This window comes from Sminthopsis crassicaudata, chromosome 2 (genome assembly GCF_048593235.1).
Source record: "Sminthopsis crassicaudata isolate SCR6 chromosome 2, ASM4859323v1, whole genome shotgun sequence".
Classification (NCBI taxonomy): domain Eukaryota; kingdom Metazoa; phylum Chordata; class Mammalia; order Dasyuromorphia; family Dasyuridae; genus Sminthopsis; species Sminthopsis crassicaudata.
This window is the reverse complement of record NC_133618.1, coordinates 555,232,539-555,245,985: the sequence shown is the minus strand read 5'-3', so window position 1 is coordinate 555,245,985 and position 13,447 is coordinate 555,232,539.

Sequence of the window (13,447 nt, the reverse complement as noted above, 5' to 3'; positions counted from 1 at the left end):
TTATTCAGGACCTAGCAGCTTTTGCCTTAAAGGATCAAAGGGCCTGGAATCTGATATTCCCAAAAGCAAAGCAACTAAGAATGTAGCCAAGAATTAATTACCCCACTAAATTGAGCATTTCCTTTCAGGGAAGAAGTTGAATATTCAATGAAACAAATGAATTCCATTTATTTCTTATGAAAAGGCCAGTGTTAAACAAACAAAATAAATAAATAAAAAACCTCCAAAAGGTAAAAAGAAAATAACTCTTCAAAATTGTATTTCTGTTATGGATATCCATAGAGGGTGCATGTATGTCATTTGATTTTACTGTTATAATACAAAAAATAAGCTAGATTCTAAAGGGGATTGTACTGAAAAAGGGGGGAAAATGGGGGTAAAATAAAGGAAATTACATCTCAGGAGGAGGGAAAGAAAGAGGAGGATGAACATTGTGTGAAATCTTACTCTCAGCAGATTTGCCTCAAAGAGAAAATATTAGACATATTTGGTTTCACAAAAATCTTCTCTCACCTTATAGAAAAGTGGGAGGGGAAAAGGGAAAAATTAGGGGGTAGGCTATATAGAAGGGAAAATAGAAATAGTAGGGAAAAGGCAATAAGAAAGGGGTACGCACTCTAAAGGGGAAGGACTGTTTAAGGGAAGTCCTGATCTTAATACTGTGGAGGAGGGAATGGGATAAAGGAAGGAGAAAATTACAATGTGGGTTTAATAAGAAGGCAATACAAAATTAGTATTTTTTTTCAGTGTTTAACTTGTTTTTTTATTTTATAATTATAAAATTTATTTTTTGACAGTATATATGCATGAGTAATTTTTTAAAATAACATTATCCCTTGTAATAATTTTTCCAAATTATCCTCTCCCTCCCTCTACTCCCTCCCCTAGTTGACAGGCAATGCCATACATTTGACATGTGTTACAGTATAACCTAGATACAATATATGTGAGTAAATCCAATTTTCTTGTTGCACATTAAGTATTAGATTCCGAAGGTATAAGTAACCTGGGTAGATAGACAGATAGACAGTAGTGCTAACAATTTACATTCACTTCCCAGTGTTCCTTCTCTGGGTATAGTTATTTCTGTCCATCATTGATCAACGACAAATGAGTTGGATCTTCTTTATGTTGAAGATATCCACTTCCATAAGAATACATCTTCATACAGCATTGAAGTGTAGAGCGATCTTCTGGTTATATTAATTTCACTCAGCATCAGTTGATGTAAGTCTTTCCAAACCTCTCTGTATTCGTCCTGCTGGTCATTTCTTACAGAGCAATAATATTACATAACCTTCATATACCATAATTTGGCAAACCATTCTCCAATTGATGGACATCCATTCATCTTCCAGTTTCTAGCTAACACAAAAAGAGCTGCCACAAACATTTTGGCACATACAGGTCCCTTTCCCCTCTTTAGTATTTCTTTGGGATATAAGCCCAATAGCAGCAATGTTGGATCAAAGGGTATGCACAGTTTGAAAACTTTTTGGGCATAGTTCCACTGCTCTCCAGAATGGCCAGATTTTTTCACAACTCCACCAACAATGTATTAGTGTCCCAGTTTTCCCACATCCCCTCCAAAATTCATCATTATTTGTTCCTGTCATCTTAGCCAATCTGACAGGTGTGTAGTAGTATCTCTGAGTTGTCTTAATTTGCATTTCTCTGATCAGTAGTGATTTGGACCACTTTCATATGAGTGGATATAATTTCAATTTCATCATCTGAAAATTGTCTGTTCATATCCTTTGACCATTTATCAATTGGAGAATGGCTTGATTTCTTATAAATTAGGGTCAATTCTCTATATATTTTGGAAATGAGACCTTTGTCAGAACCTTTAACTGTAAAAATATTTTCCCAATTTGTTACTTCCCTTCTAATCTTGTTTGCATTAGTATTGTTTGTACAGAAACTTTTTAGTTTGATGTAATCAAAATCTTCTATTTTGTGATCAATAATGATCTCTAGTTCTCCTCTGGTCATAAATTACTTCCTCCTCCACAGGTCTGAGAGGTAGACTGTTCTCTTTTCCTCTAATCTATTTATGATCTCACTCTTTATGCCTAAATCATGGACCCATTTTATTCTTATCTTGGTATATGGTGTTGTGTGGATCCATATCTAATTTCTGCCATACTAATTTCCAATTGTCCCAACAGTTTTTTTTCAAATAATGAATTTTTATCCCTAATGTTGGTATCTTTGGGTTTGTCAAAGATTAGATTGCTATAGATGTACCCTGTTTTGTCCTTTGTATCTAATCTGTTCCACTGATCTACCGGTCGATTTCTCAGCCAATACCAAATGGTTTTGGTGACTGCTGCTATATAATATAGCTTTAGATCAGGTACACTTAGACCACCTTCCTCTGACTTTTTTTTTTCATTAGTTCCCTTGCAATTCTCGACCTTTTATTCTTCCATATGAATTTTGTTGTTATTTTTTCTAGGTCATTGAAATAGTTTCTTGGGAGTCTGATTGGTATAGCACTAAATAAATAGATTAGTTTGGGGAGTATTGTGATCTTTATTATATTCGCTCGGCCTATCCAAGAGCACTGAATATCTTTCCAATTATTTAAATCTGACTTTATTTTTGTGGCAAGTGTTTTGTAATTTTTCTCATAAAATTCCTGACTTTTCTTTGGTAGATGGATTCCCAAATATTTTATACTGTCAACATTTATTTGGAATGGAATTTCTCTTTGTATCTCTTGCTGTTGCATTTTGTTGATGATATATAAAAATGCTGAGGATTTATGTGGATTTATTTTGTATCCTGCCACTTTGCTAAAATTCTGAATTATTTCTAATAGCTTTTTAGCAGAGCCTTTGGGGTTCTCTAAGTATACCATCATGTCATCTGCAAAGAGTGATAGTTCATTTCCTCATTTACTATTCTAATTACTTGAATCTCTTTCTTGGCTCTTATTGCCAAGGCAAGCATTTCTAGTACTATATTGAATAGTAATGGTCATAGTGGGCAAACTTGTTTCACTACTGATCTTACTGGAAAGGTTCCAGTTTATCTCCATTGCAAATTATGCTTACTAAAGGTCTTACATATATGCTCCTGATTATTCTAAGGAATAGTCCATTTATTCCTATACTCTCAAGTGTTTTTAGTAGGAATGGATGTTGAATTTTATCAAATGTTATTTCTGCATCTATTGAGATGAGCATATGGTTTTCATTAATTTGATTATTAATATGGTCAATTATACTAATAGTTTTCCTAATATTAAACCAGCCCTACATTCCTGGTATAAATTCTACTTGATCATAGTGTATTATCCTGGGGATGATTTTATGAAATATTTTTGCTAATATCTTATTTAAGATTTTAGCATCAATATTCATTAAGGAAATTGGTCTATAATTTTCTTTCTCAGTTTTCAATCTACCTGGTTTAGGTATCAGTACCATGTCTGTGTCATAAAAGGAATTTGGTAGGACTCCTTCATCTTCTATTTTTTCAAATAGTTTATATAACATTAGGCCTAATTGTTCTTTAAATGTTTGGTAGAATTCACATGTAAATCCGTCTGGTCCTGGGGATTTTTTCGTGGGTGTTGATTAATAGCTTGTTCTATTTCTTTTTCTGAAATGGGACTATTTAAGCAATTTATCTCCTCCTCTATTAATCTAGGAAGCCTATATTTTTGGAGGAAGTCATCCATTTCACTTGTTATCAAATTTATTGGCATGAAGTTGGGCAAAGTAACTCCTTATTATTTCTCTAATTTCCTCTTCATTGGCGGAAAGATCCTCCTTTTCATTTGTAAGACTAACAATTTGATTTTCCTCTTTCCTTTTTCTGATTTACCAAATGTTTATCTATTTTATTGGCTTTTTCATAAAACCAACTCTTTTTTTTATTGATTAATTCAACAGTTCTTTATTTTTAATATTATTGATTTCTCCTTTTAATTTTTGTATTTCAAGTTTGATTTTTGGTTGGGGTTTTTAATTTGGTCTTTTTCTAGATTTTAACTTGCAGGCCCAATTCATTTATCTTCTCTTTCTCTATTTTGTTCAAATAAGCCTCTAAAGATATAAAATTTCCCCTTATTACCACTTTAGCTGCATACCACAGATTTTGGTATGATTTCTCATCATTGTCATTATCTTGGGTGAAATTATTAATTGTTTCTATAATTTGCTCTTTCACCCAGTCATTCTTTAAGATGAGATTATTCAGTTTCCAATTACTTTTTGGTCTATTTACCCCTAACTTCTTATTGAAGGTAGTGTTTATTGCATTGTGGTCTGAGAAGAAGGCATTTATTTTTTCTGCATTCCTGCGTTTAATTTTGAGATCTTTATGTCCTAATATATGGTCAATTTTGTTTTCCAGAGTATTCTCTCTTACCTCATTAAAAGGGGTGAGAGGAAAAGGAAAAAGGAAAAGGGGAATAAGGGAAGGGTACAAGAAAAGGGAACGGATTTGGAAGGAGGAGGGAGGGATACTAAAAAGGGAGTTTTGTGCATCACAAGTGGGGTCTATAAATTAAATATTGGGGAAGGGGTTCAGGGGGTTCAAGGGAAAAAAGCATAATCTGGGGATAATATGATGGCAGGAAATACAGAATTAGTAATTTTAACTGTAAATATGAATGGGATGAACTCTCCCATCAAACAGAGATGGATAGCAGACTGGATTAAAATTTAGAACCCTACAATATGTTGTTTACAGGAAACACACTTAAAGCAGGGAGAAACATACAGAGTAAAGGTAAAAGGTTGGAGCAGAATCTATTTTGCTTCAAGTAAAGCCAAAAAATCAGGGATAGCCATCCTTATCTCAGATCAAGCAAAAGCAGAAGTTGATCTAATTAAAAGAGATAAGGAAGGAAACTATATCCTGCTAAAAGATTTCATAAACAATGAAGCCATATCAATACTAAACATATATGCACCAAGTGGTATAGCATCTTACTTTTTGAAGGAAAAGTTAAGAGAGTTGCAAGAAGAAATAGACAATAAAACTATAATAGTGGGAGATCTCAACCTTGTACTTTCAGATTTAGACAAATCAAACCACAAAACAAATAAGAAAGAAATTTAAAAAGCAAATAGAACATTAGAAAAACTAGGTATGATAGACCTTTGGAGAAAACAGAATGGTGATAGAAAGGAATATACTTTCTTCTCAGCAGTTCATGGAACCTATACAGAATTAGTAGTTTTAACTGTAAATGTGAATATGGAGAACTCTCCCATAAAGTAGTCATGGATAGCAGACTGGATTAAAAGCCAGAATCTTATAGTATGTTGTTTACAAGAAACACATTGAAAGTAGAGTGATACATACAATGTAAAGGTAAAAGAATGGTGCAGATTGTATTATGTTTCAAGTGAAATGGAAAAAAAAAAAACAGGAGTAGTCATCCTGATCTCAAATCAAGGAAAAGCAAAATTTGATCTAATTAAATGTGATAAGAGAGAAAAAGGTAAAAGAGAAACTGTATCTTGCTAAAGGGTACTATAGATAATGAAGCAATATCAATACTAAAGTTATATGCACCAATTAGCATAGTGTAAGGGCCCTTTAAATGGGCGGACACAGTGCATCAGGAGATTGAGGCCCAGAAGTAATTTCTGTGGATATTAGGACTGCCTTGTAGGTGGGATCCTATCCATTTTGAGATAGCTTCATAATGGGTAACTCTCTCGCTGATTGGCTGTGTGTGTGACCTCACAGGCCCTTTATAAGCCCACTGCAGGCAAGCTGATGGATAGCCAAGAGGTAAGGAGTTTGGTAGTGAACACATGGGTCTTCTGACCAGGTGTTAACTCGCGAACCAACAAGTCAGGGCATCAAGTCAGGGCATTATGTGAGTAGGTATAATAAAGGCTTTTAAGATTACACGTGGCTGTTCTTGAGCGTGCTACCGGTTATTAAGCTATAGATTCAAGAGATCGTGGCCAGAGACCTTTGAAGGCTTCAGAGGAGGAGAGCCAGGTAGAGTTGACACTGCAAAGGACAGTGGTCAAAGGTACTCTGTTGGGTCTAGGACAGACTAGTAATTGTAACTGCTAGGTGAGCACTCTACAGCATGGAAATTCCTGAAGGAGATGTTAAGAGAGTTGCAAGAAGAACTAGACTGCAAAACTATAATAGTGAGGGATCTCATCCTTGTTCTCTCAGAACTAGATAAAGTGAACTACAAAATAAATAAGAAAAATCTTAATGAGGTATATAGAATACTAGAAAAGTTAGGTATGATAGATTTTTGGAGAAAGTTGAAATTACTGCTACTTCTGTCACAATTACCTTGTACTACCTCTCCTATTTTATGCATGTAGGCTCCATATGAATCTCCACCTTTATGTCACAGATCTCTCTTTCTGACTTAAGTTGTCTTGGGCTGAAAAAATGATTTATTCTGAATTTTTTTCACTGCAAAAATTTAATTTCACACATGATTTTAAAGTTATTTGAAGGATTATGCTCATAGGGCTCAACTGAGACCTTTTTCTACACCAGTCTCTTGGCTTCACTACTAGCAGCCCATATATTAAACAGTAATGTTCCAATCAGAATCACAGGGAATTTTAATTTCCAGACAGCATGAAAATTGGGGTAGGGATAAGTCTGAGTATGGAAAGACTGAGAGCCTCTGCTGTTTAAGAATACCAGACCCAGATATACTTCAGAGATATAGCTCTAATTAAGAAAAAACTAGCACATCCGCAGAGTGCAGAAGCAGGAGGCATGTATCCTTTTGGTTTGGGCACTTGCAGGAGGGTGGATCTTTTAGTTTAAGGTTTGAGATCAGATAGGAAATTTGAAGTGAAGCTAGAGGCACCATCCCCCAAAACTGAGGATTTGAGGTGCTTGCACTAATATTTCTCATTTTAAAAAAAGAAACTTACAATAAAGAATCCAACCATGGAAAGTTACTATGGGAATAGGGAAGACTGCAGTTTATCTTCAGAGAAGGAAACTGAAATTAAAAAAAAACAAAAAAAACTTCCACCCCGAAAATGATATTAAATAGAACACTACCCAAAATTTATAGAATTTATAAGTCAAATGAGAGACATTGGGAAAAATAACAAATAAAGACAATTCAAAAAAAAGCAAGAAGATTATGAAAAAAATTCACCAATTAGAAAAAGAGATTCAAAGACTCAGAGAAGAAAATATCTCTGTGAAAATTAAACTTGGTCAGATGGATTTGGGTCTTCTCAGCAATGAGATGATTCAGGCTAGTTCCAATAACCTTGTGATGATGAGAACATTCAGACCTAGAAAGAGTACTGTGGGTACTGAGTGTGGATTGCAATATAGTATGTTCTCTTCTTTTATCGTTGCTTGAATTTTTTTTCTTTCTCTTTTTTTCCTTTTTGATCTGATTCTTCTTGTGCAGCAAGATAATTTTATAAATATGTATGCCTATATTGGATGTATATATATATATATATATATATATATATATATATATATATATATATATATATATATATATATATATATATATATATATATATATATTGCCATGTTTAATATATATTGGATTATTTGCCATCTAGTAGAGGTGATGTGGGGAAGGGGAGTAATTGGACCACAAAGTTTTGCAAGGATCATTGGTGAAATAAAGTCTAGGAATCTGCTCATTGAATGTCTTTTTTTCATTCAATATTATGGATAATTTCCTTCATATGATATTTTGGCCATAAAGCTAGTGTTTTTGCTTATCTGTAGATGTGACTCTAAGACCTGCAGTCTTATTTAGTGTCTAAAAGTCTCATTGGATTACCCCTTTCCAATTCTAATTTTCTTATTTATTTGTTTGTTTATTTTTATTTTTTATTTTAAAAACATTTGCAAGGATAATTTTTCACCATTGACCCCTGCAAAACCAAATTGTTCTTATTTTTAAATGGAAATGTATATCATAAGCCTAATATTGACATTAGCAATTGGGTAGTGTTAGGTTCTTACTAAGTGCTAATGAGATAATGAGATATTAGGTTCTTACTAAGTGCTAAGATGGTACTTAATAATTCTCTAGTTCTGGCCTTTACTGGGAGTTTTACCCCTTTGAATTTCTGGGGAGGAGCTTGCATGCTTAGGAGGAGCAAGTTTATTGGTTGAAGTATTTTTTTCCCAGAAGCCCTAGCTTTATCCCACCCCCATTCTCTAGGAGGATAAAAGAGGGCGGCACTCAAGAGATTGAGAAGAGTCTCTACTCAAGGTCAGAGTTGGCAGCAGTTGAAACAGCAGGTCTCCTCCCAGAGAGTGATTGGCAGTCTCTGGAGACAACAGAACTTTACAGGGTAGCTTAAATGAAAGAGTGGAGTAAAATTGAATATGATCTAATTCTTTAAAATCAAAACTGTCTAGGAAAAACTAGTAATTGTATAATATAAATGAGATGCAAAGGAAAAATAGATACAGAAGCCTTAGAGAAAAGAAGAGGGCTTATAATTATGAAAATCTACTCATATCAGGTATGGGTTAAATAGACAACACTACATATATGTATGTATGTATATATCCATGAAAGTATAGAACCCTCCAAAATCTATAAATAAACAAGAGGGGGGGATAGGTGGAAAAGGAAGCATAGAACGGTGGAAGAAGATAAATAAGGGATCCGTGGGTGGCAGAAGATTAAGTAATAGCAAAGCAATTTAAAGAGAAGAATTAAAGCCGAATGGTTAGCAGGGATAGGAAATAAAAGATATACATAGATGTTATAACAAGGATCAAGAGTAGAATTTATAAAAAATAAAATATTCCTGGTAATAATTGATCTTAGATAAAGTCAATTTTAAAAATTCAATCAAGAGAGAAATTTATATTATGCCAATCATACTAATATTATTTTAAACATATGATTTCAAATAGGTAAATAAATGTGTATATAAGTACATGTAGATATGTATGCATGTTATTCTACATATGTATATAGATATATCTATTTGTGGATGGGTCTGTACATGGACGTGAATGTATATGTAAATATGTGGGGAGGAGCAGGTTATTTGTGCGTGTATGTCTATGTGTATAACTATATATGGATATATAAATATATATTCCTGATTGAGAGATGTGGGGAAGAGTAAAAGGGGAAAAATAAAATTTTAAAAATGCAAAATTTAAAAAGAGAGCAAAAGAACAACTTAAAGGAAACAAAGAAAAAATGGACACTCGTGAATATACTTTCTTCTAGTATTATCTATCTTTTCTTAAGTTGGTAATTTATTGTTATACACTTTGAGCCTTCCTTGATGTTCTGCTGGAAGGAAACATAACAATGTTCTGTTCTATTCTGTTTCCCTTTTTAATTTTTTTGAAATAAAAGAAAAAAGAGCAAATGAACAAAGAAGAAAGAACCCAACCACAGAAACTTACTATGGGAAGAGGGAGGGAGTACTATGGTTCATCTTCAGAAGAGGACAGTGAAGGTTAAAAAAGTATAAGAAAAAAAAAAAAAAGCAAAGAAAAAAATAACATTAAATGGCTACTTGCCCAGGAAGAATTTATAGGATTAAAAACACTAAAGATCTAGTGATAGAGATTGAGGAAAAACTAAAAGAATGATGATGAAAAAGAAAGATAAAGTAGAAGAAAGGTGAAGAAAAAGAAGAAAGACAAAGAAGAAGATGATTACCTTAAAAAGTTAACCAATTAGAAAAGTAAATGAAGTTTAAAAAATAAAGAAAGTAATTATTTGCAAATTAGATTTAGGCAAGGGGAAGCCAGAGAAGCTATAAGAGAGGGAAAGAATAAAATAAAATATTAAGAATGAAAACAACAAATCTGGAGAAAAAATCAAGAAGATATACAAGAATAATTGGACTACCTAAAATGTGTACTCCCTTCAAAAAAGAAACTTGACACAGTAATTGAAAAAATAATACAAGAAAATTGTCGGGAGGCAGAGCCAAGATGACAAAACAGCTCCCCTCATGCCCTTATGACCAATTGTTAAATTCAGCCTCAAAAATAACGCTTGACTGGTAAAATTTACTAAGATTAGAAATATAACAATTTACCAGCCGAAGATAATCTGGAAGACCATCAGAACAGGTTTGTCTTGAGGGGCCAAAGCAGATCAGTACAAGCAGGGAAATAGGAGAGACTAGTGTCTGGAGTGGACCAGGGGCGGGGGTGACCTCTGTGGCTAGAAAAAGTTATAGAGATGAGTCTGCTACAGGCTGACTGCTCTGCCTTGATTAAAAAGGAGTAGACCAGCAGAGAAATTAAAGCCAAAGGTAGAGGATACTCTAAAAATGCCAGAACTTAACAAGATCTGGCTATACCCATCCAAAACGGGAAGTGACTCAGCACAGACCACAGTACAGCTGGGCAGCCACATTCTGCAGGCATTTACAAATCCACATGGCAGGGGGGGCACAGCCTGGTTCAGCCTCTAATCTTCAGAGTGGGGGGTTCAGACTGGGGCAATAGAATTTCCGCAAAGCAACTGTGGGCAGAGTCACTTCAGGTGCCCTGTGGGATTATTCACTAGGCAACTGCTATTACCGGCAGCCCCAGAACTAGCTTTGCTTTCATTGCTCAGGCTCTAGCCCCAGGGTGGATGTTAATCCGCACAAGAGGGTTCTTTGCAGGGAGCTTCTGCAGCTTGGCCTGGCAAACCTGAGTTACTTCTGGTGGGGAACTCTTTCCCAGAACAGTCCCGTACCTCACCTCTTTTTGTAGCCAGTTAGCAGGACAACTACTGTTCATACACCTATCCCTGTTCTGCAGAGGAAGCTGGTGAACTCGTAAACCCCTGGCCCTGAATGCAGACCCTACAGGCTTAAAAAAAAACAAAACAAAACAAAAAAAAAAAAGTAAAAAAAAATCAAAAGGACTATCAGATATCTTCTATAGAGAAAGAGAGCAGGTATTCAACCCAGAGGAGACTAATAACAGACAGTCTCCAGACAACTGTTGATCCCCAACACAAAAGGCTCTCCTAGAAGAGACTATTAAAAATCTTAAAAGAGAGCTAGAAGAAAAATTGGGAAAGGAAAGAAAAGCTATGCAGGAGAGTAACAACTTCATGAAATGTGAATTGGAAATGGTAAAAACAATCCCAGGAAGTACAGGGAAACAAAATTTGTGAACTGGAAAAGGAAAAGAACTCCCAAGAAAGTAGTATTTGTTAATTGGAAAAAGAAAATAATTCCTCAAAAAAATTAGTGAAATGGAAAAAATTCCATAGAGAAAAACAACTCATTTAAAAACTCAATTGGACATATACAAAAAGAAGTAAAAAAAGCTAATGAAGAAAATAACTCATTAAAAATCAGAACTGAAAAAATAGAAATGAATAATTCATTGAGATATCAAGAATCCATCAAGCAAAAGCAATAAAATGAAAATTTACAAAAAAAAAAAAATAGTTGAATATCTACTTGGAAAACCAACAGACCTGAAAAAATAGATTTAATAGAGATAATCTGAGGATTATTGGACTTCCCAAAAATTATGATGAAAAAAAGAGCCTAGATACTATTTTATAGGAAATCATCAAAGAGAACTTCCCAGATGTAATAGAACCAGAAGGTAAAATAGGCATTAAAAGAAGTCATTGAAAACCTTCTGAAAAAGACCCTAAAAAAACAAAACCTAAGGAATATTGTGGACAAATTTCACAACTATCAGATTAAGGAAAAAAATATTACAGTCAGGAAAAAACAATTCAAATATTGAGGTGCCACAATAAAGGTCACTCAAAATCTGACTGCCTCCACATTAAAGGATCTAAGGGCCTGGAATCTGATATTCCAAAAGGCAAAAGACCTTGGAATGCAGCAAAGAATAAACTACCCAGCTAAGTTTACCATTTTCGTCCATGGAAGAACATAGACATTTAATGAAACAGATTTGTTTCTAAGGAAAAAAACAGACTTAAACAAAAAAATATTTGATCTCCAACCACAAGACTCAAGAGAAGCAGAAAAAGGTAAAAGGAACTCTTGAGAACTGTATTTCTGTTGTGGATATACATACCAACCACATATATAATTTGATTTTACTGATATAACATAAAAAAGGGAAGTACAAATTGAAAGGGAATAGTGTCAGAAAAAGGGAAAAGTGGAGATAAAAAGAGGAAAACTACATCCCACGAAGAGGAAAAGGAAAACTATCATATCTGAGAGAATTTAGAGAGGAAGAGTAACATTGTGTAAATCTTACTCTTATCAGAGTTATCTCAAAGGGAAAATAATTGGCATTTTGTTTTACAGAAAATCTTCTCTCACCTCATTAAAAAGTGGGAGAGGAAAAGGAAAAAGGAAAAGAGTAATAATGGAAGGGTACAATAAAGGGCAAAGGGATCAAAGAGAGCAAAGGAAGAGCTGCTTGATGCTAGTGGGGCTCATAACTTTAATACTGGAAAAGGGGTAAGAGAGGTCAAGAAAAAGAAAAGCATGATCTAGGGATAATGTAATGTCAGAAAATACAGAATTATTAATTTTAACTGTAAATTTGAATGGGATGAACTCTCCCATTAAGCAGATATGAATAGCAGACAGGATCAAAAGTCAAAACTCTAAGATATGTTGTTTACAGGAAACACATTTAAAGTAGGGAGATAATATAGAGTAAAGGTATAAGGCTAGAGCAGAATCTATTAAGCTTCAGGTGAAGTAAAAAAAAAAAAAAAACAGGGGTAGCCATCCTAATCTCATATCAAGCAAAAGCAAAAATTGATCTAAATAAAAGAGATAAGGAAAGAAACTATATCTTGTTCAAGGGTACTATAGACAATGAAGCCATAGCAATACTAAACATATAGGCACCAAGTGGTATAGCATCTAACTTCCTAAAGGAGAAGTTAAGAGAGTTGAAAGAAGAAATAGACAGCAAAACTATAATAGTGGGAGATCTCAACCTTGCACTCTCAGAATTAGATAAATCAAGCCACAAAACAAATAAGAAAGAAATTAAAGAGGTAAATAGAATATTAGCAAAATTATGTATCATAGATATTTGGAGAGAACTGAATGGTGACAGAAAGAAGTATACTTTCTCCTCAGCCATTCTTAGAACCTATACAACAATTGACCATATATTAGGACATAAAGATCTCAAAATTAAATTCAGGAAGGCAGAAATAGTAAATGCCTTCTTTTCAGATCATGATGCAATAAAAAACTACATTCAACAAAAAGTTAGAGGTAAATAGATCAAAAAGTATTTGGAAACTAAATAATCTCATCTTAAAGAATGATTGAGTGAAACAGCAAATTATAGACACAATAATTTCACTAAAGATAATGACAATGATGAGACATCATATGAAAATTTATGGGATGCACCTAAAGCAGTAATTAGGGGAAATTGTCTATCTTTAGAGACCTATTTGAAGAAAATAGAGAAAGAGAAGATCAATGAATTGGGTTTGCAACTTAAAAAGCTAGAAAGAGACCAAATTAAAAACCCCCAATCAAACACTAAACTTGAA